At 28.1% G+C, this 8,329-nt stretch overlaps 1 long non-coding RNA gene across 1 annotated transcript; it reads left to right on the forward strand.

Annotated features, from left to right (window-relative positions):
- The first annotated feature begins 3,681 nt into the window (after positions 1-3,681).
- On the forward strand, positions 3,682-5,781 carry LOC105851394 (uncharacterized). The gene is made up of 3 exons (XR_012162076.1): positions 3,682-3,787; positions 5,154-5,286; positions 5,387-5,781. It is a non-coding gene; the product is annotated as an uncharacterized lncRNA (long non-coding RNA).
- Positions 5,782-8,329: the final 2,548 nt, after the last annotated feature.

Raw genomic sequence — 8,329 nt, forward strand, 5'->3', positions numbered from 1 at the left:
AAAACATCTACAACCAAAAACTCTCAAATGACGGTAACATACATCTTTCTCTGTTCACACTCTATTTGGAACATCACCATCAAGTGGAATTGAAGGAGAAAGATCGATCAAGTTCACTGCAGTTTTCATTGCTTCATCCCAAAAAGATTTTGATAATTTTGCATGAGAGAGCATACATCTGATTATGTCATTAATCGTACGATTCATTCTCTCTGCAACACCATTATGCTGAGGTGTCTTTGAACTGTTTTCTTAAACATGATTCCATGTTCTCTACAATACTCTTCAAATAGACCTCTGTATTCGCCACCTTTATCTGATCGAACACATTTTAATTTTCTTCCCTTTTCCCTTTCAACACTTGCATGAAAATGCTTGAAGACTCCAAATACCTGGTCTTTAGATTTCAAAGGAAATGCCCACATTTTTCTATAGTGGTCATCAATGAAAGTAACAAAATATGATGCGCCACCAAGAGATTTACTATCCATCATACAAACACCAGTATAAACTAAATCAAGAATATTTTGCCTCATATGAGGACCCGTATTATGAAAAGAAACTCTATGTCGTTTTCCAGCAAAACAATGGGTGCAAGTTTTTAGAGACGTACCTTTCACATGAACAAATTTTTTCTTCGCAAGTATGTTGAGTCCTTTCTCACTCAAGTGACCAAGGAGCATATGCCATAAATCAGAAGATGTATCTTCAATTGCATTTGTTTATTCCTTGCATAACTTCGTAGGCATCCTATAGAGAGAAGTGGACCTTTGCTCATTTGCAACTACTAGGGACCCTTTGGTGATTTTACATATACCACCACCACCAAAGTAAGTGTGATAACCATCAATATCCAAAGCTTTCACCGAAATCAAATTGAGACGAATATCATGTACATGTCTAACATTCTTCAATTGAAGCTTGCAACCAATCCTAGTTTCAACCCAAACATCTCCCATACCGATAATTTTACATACTCCTTCATCTCTCATTTTTACTATGCCAAAATCATCTGCACTATAAGATGAGAAGAAATCACGCCTAGGAGTAACATGATATGAGGCACCCGAATCAATAATCCAAGTTGAATCCTGACATGCAAGGTTTATGGAATTATCATCAAAAACAATGTAGACATTATTAACAGATACAACTGTTGTTTCTTTATCATTTTTCTTCCCTTTGTCTTCATCTTTTTCCCTTGATTGATCTCTCTTAAGGAATCTGCAATTTCTTTTAATGTGACCCGCTTTGCCACAATGATAGCATATCACTTCTTTTCTAGTCCTCGACTTGCTTCTTGACTTGCTACGACTTTCAAAGTTGTCGCGTCTATGAATGTTTCTAGATTGAATTCTCCCTCGTTACTCTGTAACTAGTGCTTCTGACTTTGAGGAAGAACCAATCAAACCATGTTCCTTTTTTCAAACTTCTTCGTTCAATATGTTCTCTTTAACTTTTGACATTTTCAACTTTCCACTTGGAGCTGACTTGGTCAATGTCACAACACGGATTTCCCAATTATCAGGCAAGGAACTCAACAATAACAACGCTTGCAACTCATCATCTAATTTAATTTATGCAGTTGTCAACTGATTCACTCTATTCTGAAAAATACTCATATGCTCTACCATTGAATCCTCATATTTGTATTTCATATTCACTAGCTTCCGAATCAAGAATATTTTATTTTGCACATTTTTTCGTTCATACAACTCTTTTAATTTTTCCCACGTCTTGTTAGCATCTATTTCAGTTTCAACATGTGGATATACACTAAGATCCAACCACTTCCTAATCAACACCACTGCCTTTCTATTCATCTTCTTCCAGTCAGCGGAATAATGCAGAATAATTTTGTTGCCCCCACCTGTGCAGATAAATGGGCAAATAGAAAATACAATTCCACAAAGCAAAAATAATTGGTAGGAAATTAAATATGAGAGTAACACAATTTTTAACGTGGAATACTTCCCTCAAATTGAGAGAATAAAAACCACGGGACCTAGTCTAGTAAAAACTTCCACTATAATAATTAATGGGTACACTAGAGTCTTCCTAATAAAAATAGGGAACATCAATCAACCATAACAACCTTATAACAACCTTCCACTAAAGTGGGTATGTCAAAGTAACTCTCAGAGTAGATAAAACTACTCAAACTATATATATTAAAGTAACTAACTTCGTGGTAGAAATAACCTATCAAAATTGTAGATCAAACGGAGCAAGTTTGCTACACACCTGTTACCACCACCGGAACCAAACCCTTATTTTTCTTCTCTGGCAACCGTTCTCTTTCCTTATTATTTTTAGGGATTTCTAAATCCCTTTTATTTCCTTCACATGGGCCAAACCCATTAAAACATTCTTTTTTTATTTTCTTTTTATCTTAATAATAACAATACTAATACTAATAAAACTAGTGGGTTCCAATTGGGGAGTGAGCCCACCCAACAAATTATAATTTCATTCAAGTAAACAAGAATGCTCAAATACAAATCATTCATACAATAACAATTATTATAAGATCTCATAAAATCAAATATCATACAATCTTGATATAAATTAATTCACGATAATTCTATAGGTTTCTATATTATATTTTAATCCCCCCTCTTTCCATCCATATGTTGTTTAATTAATTATTTTTACTCAATAGAGCTCGACCATAGGTCGTAAGCCCATGATGAATCTATGAGAATTACGACATTCTCGTTCATCTCACATTATATTATAGTCATAAAATCAAATCTCCTCTCATCCCTTCCTAATGAAGTCGATATACGTATTTAATATATCGCGTCTTCACCAACCACCATATCTATTAATCCGTTGAAGTAATAAAACAACACAACAACCAAATACAAATTAATTAATTTCTAAAATAAATAAATTTCTTACTGTTTATACTTGCATCCACAAATATATTTAGAATTATACATATTTATGATTATATTAATATAGGCAAATATTTTTGTTATTAAAAATAAATTAGAGTTATATATCGTTAAATATATATCGTGTAGGTATGATTTATTATATTAAAATAAATGATAGTATACCAATGCAATTAATAATGTTTATTTATTATCTGGTGAATGCTATATAAAATTTTGAATTATAATTAAAATAAACCAAAGCCTTTATACATAAAACAAATTTTAGACTCTTTGATAAAACATAAAATTATATTTATAAAGCATATAAATAAAATATACATGGTCGTATAGTAATTAAAAACATAAAGAAAAATTAGGCACAATATTCATATAAATTAGTCAAGTTCTAGATTGCATACTGACATGAACATGAAATAAATTATATGTAATTAGTACTCATTTAAATTCAAACTTCTCAAATCTGTATATTGATAAATATAGCAGAATAGTAATATTAATAACCAAGTGTTTTATACTAAAAATAAAAAATAAATTGATGTCTTACCGAAAAAGAATAAAAGAAAATTAGGAATTAAAGGCATATGATGAAGACTAATATAGGAGACGATAATCCTATCATAATTTTATAGTTTATGTCACTTTCATAAAGCGAAGACTTAATATAAAAATAATACAACAAAAAATTTGTATAGGTACCAACATATACTCACCTTATAGAGTAAACTAAAGGGTGTCAATCGATTTATATATATATATATTACTTCTAGTGCTACAAGAATGCAAATATTATACTTTTCTACATGTGGCACTCTTTTTGTCTTTTTGAGACTGAATATGTTTGAGTGGCAGCGTAACAGGCGAGGGTTTGGTGTTAGAGGCAAATAGTACGTACCAGCTACACTTGTCTAATACCCATAAATGATATAAGATTAGTTATCTAGTGAACATTCGGATGATTATTTGCTACGATTGTAAGCAACTAGTGCATCCGTAAAAGTGTAGTTTTGTTTTGTTTTATTTTATTTTATTTTGTTTAATTGTAATTTTGGTCCCCCTATTTTAGTTGAATCGCGAAAGTAGTCATTCCATTTTGTTTCTCTTCAGTTTTGGTCCCAAACAAAATTTTAGTCTAAAACTTGATGAAAATTCATTTTTTTGAAGCTGTACTACATCATTTTTTATCATAGATTTCAGGTACAATTGTTGCACCACGAGATCTTAAGGCACTGTGTGACTTAAATAAATGCAAAAAAAAAAAATGAAATTTCATCAAGTTTTGGACCAAATTTCTATTTGAGGAACCAACATTGGAGAGAAATAAAATGGAGAGACTACTTTCGCGATTTAGCTAAAATAAGGGTACCAAAACTATAATTAAGCTTATTTTATTTTATTCATTATTTTTGTTTATAAAAGAAAAAATATATCTAAATTAATAATTATTATAATATTGTACCACTTCAAACATACATATAATATAATCTATCACTATATCACTAAAATATAATTAATAAGAAATTTAAGGTGTTACGACTCTTGCAAATTCTAAAAAGTTTTAAAAAATTCATTTGTGAATCTTTTTTAGTAAAAAAGGTGGTGATATGGCTAATTTTGGATGAAGTGACACATGATGACCGTGTAATTGTTGTTGATTAGATATTATTTAATATTTATAATTAAATTTATGTTATTAATTCATTTAATAATTTAATTAAAACTTAAAATTAGTTAATTAATAAACCAATAAAAATAAGTTTAAAAAATATATTTAATTTTTAATTTGTCACATCAACATTGTTATACACATATTAACATTTTAACAGCCACATAATATATTTTTTAACGAAACTTATAAAAAATAACATTTATGTAAGAGAATTATAACTTAAAAGTTAATGTGGCTAATGAGATATAAACTAAATGAATAAATCAAAAATAAATAAATAAAACTTATAGAGACATACAAGGAAATTGAGAAAAAATTGAAAGAGTAAGTTTATTTTATCGTGTTAATAATTATTTTTTATTGACTACATATGATAATTATGTTTTTCAAAAGTCTAGAAATATGTTTATTATTAGAAAAATTATCATGCAACCTCGTAGTTGTCAAAGTTTAAACACCTTTCTTACCTCAATAACCCTTCAATGGGTCAATAGATGTTGATAGCTCAATATTCTCGAAAGCCAATTATATAATATATTATTTATTAAATCTACATTTGATTTTCATATCTATTTATTGTGCAGAATATATTCATATTCTTCACAACAATGAAACTCTTAGAAATTGTAGTAATGATGAAAATCAACGCTTTTATTTTGTGCTTCCTTTGTGGATTGTTTCTTTTATCTACTGTGGCAAGTGAGACATCCAAAGAAGGTATACAATATACAAATAGTTATCATGTATGTACACATAATTACTTTCTTACTATATATATAATTAATTTAATAAATATTGTAATTTAATTTATTTGCAGGTTATGCAAAAGACTCAAAGAAAAATGTTTGGGTAGATAAGCTTGATGGTACCCAAAGAACCAAGGATATAAAACCTTTTGATCCAAATAAGCCCATTGGTGCGGGAAATAAAACAAGGGAAGAAAGGATGATGGAAAAGGAGGCAAAGAAGAAGGAAAAGGAAAAGATAGAAAAGAATCATGGGAAAGGGAAAGGGAAATGATAGGCCAATTAACCCTAAAAACTAGATGCACAACTTATATCTCATGCTTATGCATTATTAGTTGTTAAAAAATATATATATATAATAAAACATACACTATAATCATTACATGATTGGGTGAATGAATAATAATAATAATAATAAGATTGATGTTGTATACCTTTCAAAAAAATATTGATGTTTTCTATACCATCTATAATTGTTTTGGTAAACTTATGTACGTGATAATTTATTTTTATTATAGCAGATTCGTCTCTTTAATCTAATGTAGTTCCTTAATTTATCATTCACGCAAAACTAATTAATTATTTTTTATTAACAAATGTTAAAGTGAAAATCCATCTTGAATTATTATTAATAGTTTTAATTTTTTACAATAATTTTTATTAAAAATAATGCAATTCATGATCATCTTCTTTCAATAAATATTAGATTTATCATACCCATTAGACAAACAACTTTTTAAAACTGAACCTAAGAAATAAGAATTCAAATTTATGATTATAAATGAACAAAGAGTAGAAATATACCGATACAAAATATCCCATCCTACGAAATAAAATTATTCACCCGAGAACTAAACCATTTGAATTTATAAAGGTCAAAGATTAAACCATTTGAATTTGTCCCAAAGAAACATTTGAATTCTTATTTCTTTGAATTTCTCAATGTTAGTATGTTATTATAATTTTTTATTTCTATACTAATTCTTATTTCTTAGTATGTCTAGTCTTCTATAGTTTCACTTGCTTACGGTTTAAAGGCTAATTTTTAAAAGAGTCTTCTTTTGGGGATCAATGTGAATGATTCTTGGTTGAAGAGGCGATAGAGATATTGTATCACTCCAAATTTTATAATAAATTATTTTACTAATGAAATATAATTTTAAATAATTAAGTTGATGTTAAATTTTTTTTAAGATATATGTTAATTAAATTTAGGATTAATTTTTTTATATGATGTTTTAATCTTGTAAATGTTAGACTAAATGAGTGATATAAATATCAAATATTATATTTTTATATTTTTCTAAAAACAATAATATTTTATATGTTATAAGATTTAAGGTGATTCTACTTGCATATGTGCGATTTTAGTTAATTTGATATTTCCTTGTATGCTGGCTAAGGTTAAGTGTGCACACAATTATATTTAATTATTTTTAAATATATTTTATTTTAATTAATTATTTTACAAAATAATATCTTGAGATATTAGTAATATTGATATTGATTTTCTTTATTTCTATATTGTTATTACGGTTTGATGATTTTATACATATTCCTTTTGATTTAGTAATTAATATAAATCGTTGATGTTATATTTATTTATTTTATCATTTCGACTATTCTGTAAAGATGATGCATTTTTATGTGATTATTTCAAAAAATATTATAGTAATAATTATAATTACTATTTTGAGTATGAGAGTTTTTATTAAAATTTGATTTATTTATTTTACGGAAAAATAATATTATGTTAAAAAGTGTGTTTTGGAGAAAAAGTCTTTAGTGTGGATAAGTAAAATAAATTATTTATTAAGGACTTTTAGAAATACTAGAAAATGAATTTTGGACTAGATGACTATTTACACCCCTATTGTTTTACTTCTGCATATTAATTTGAGCTATTACTGGTTGAACTTTTATTTCCTACACCAGTTGCCTCATATGTGTACATCTGCTATCTGCATTCATCCTTCTGCAATTAAAAAAAATAAAAAAACGAAAATCATACTAATGGCAGCCAAACAATTTTTTTCTCTCAAATTCACTCCGACCAATTCTTTGTCGTTTGAATCTATCCCAACCTCTGTCCCACACAAAATTGGCCACATAATTCATTTTTGGCATCAATTTTATCGGTCGTGGCTCCATTTCATGAGAAACAACTATGTTTCTTTCGTTAGGAGAGCTGTTTTTGGCCAATTTTGATCACCATGTTTGTCGTCTAAAAAAAATGGTATCGTTTTTGGATTTCTCTCGTCGAAACCTTCAACAAGCACTATTCATTTGTATTTTTCGGTAAAGTTGGCATCGAACTCTTCTGGAGCTCCTATGAGTCGATGAGACGTTTTTTTTTGTAGTCTTTCTTATTGTTTTGATTCCATTTTGACTACCTAAAATTATTATTAATTATTTAACAACTATTGTTATGTTCCATATAATTTATCAGTCGCGTCTCGCGAATTTGTGAACTCGCTCGTTTATTCGAATTCGCACGTTGTACCTTGTCGGTCTGCAGTTGCGGTTGAAAACTTCCATTAATATCAATGTTTGAGAAAACGTTGAAAGAATGTTTCAATTCATGAATATAACATATTTTGAGATGAACGGGAAAACTAAATTTCCCAACAATTTTGAGATGTACGGCAGTAGCCTTTTGAGGGATAAATTAATTAATATGAAAATATGAAAATTGTGAGAATAAAATGTGAAATGTACATATTTATAAGGTGTTGATTGATTTAATTTTATTAAATGTGTCATATTTGATATTGTTGTGATATTGACGTATTTTTGTGATAATAAAATATTAATTTAATTTGATAAATTTATGTGATTATGATGATGTATAATTAATAAGAGTGATGTAATAAATTTGTAATAAGTTTATGTGATGAGATATGATTAACGACAGTGATGTTGTGAATTTCTGACGAGAATATTGAAGTGACCCCATAGTTGGTGAAATAGTTGCAATTCCAATTTGTGTTTGAAATGACGGTCTTAATAGACTA

This window comes from Cicer arietinum, chromosome 2 (assembly GCF_000331145.2).
Source record: "Cicer arietinum cultivar CDC Frontier isolate Library 1 chromosome 2, Cicar.CDCFrontier_v2.0, whole genome shotgun sequence".
Lineage (NCBI taxonomy): Eukaryota > Viridiplantae > Streptophyta > Magnoliopsida > Fabales > Fabaceae > Cicer > Cicer arietinum.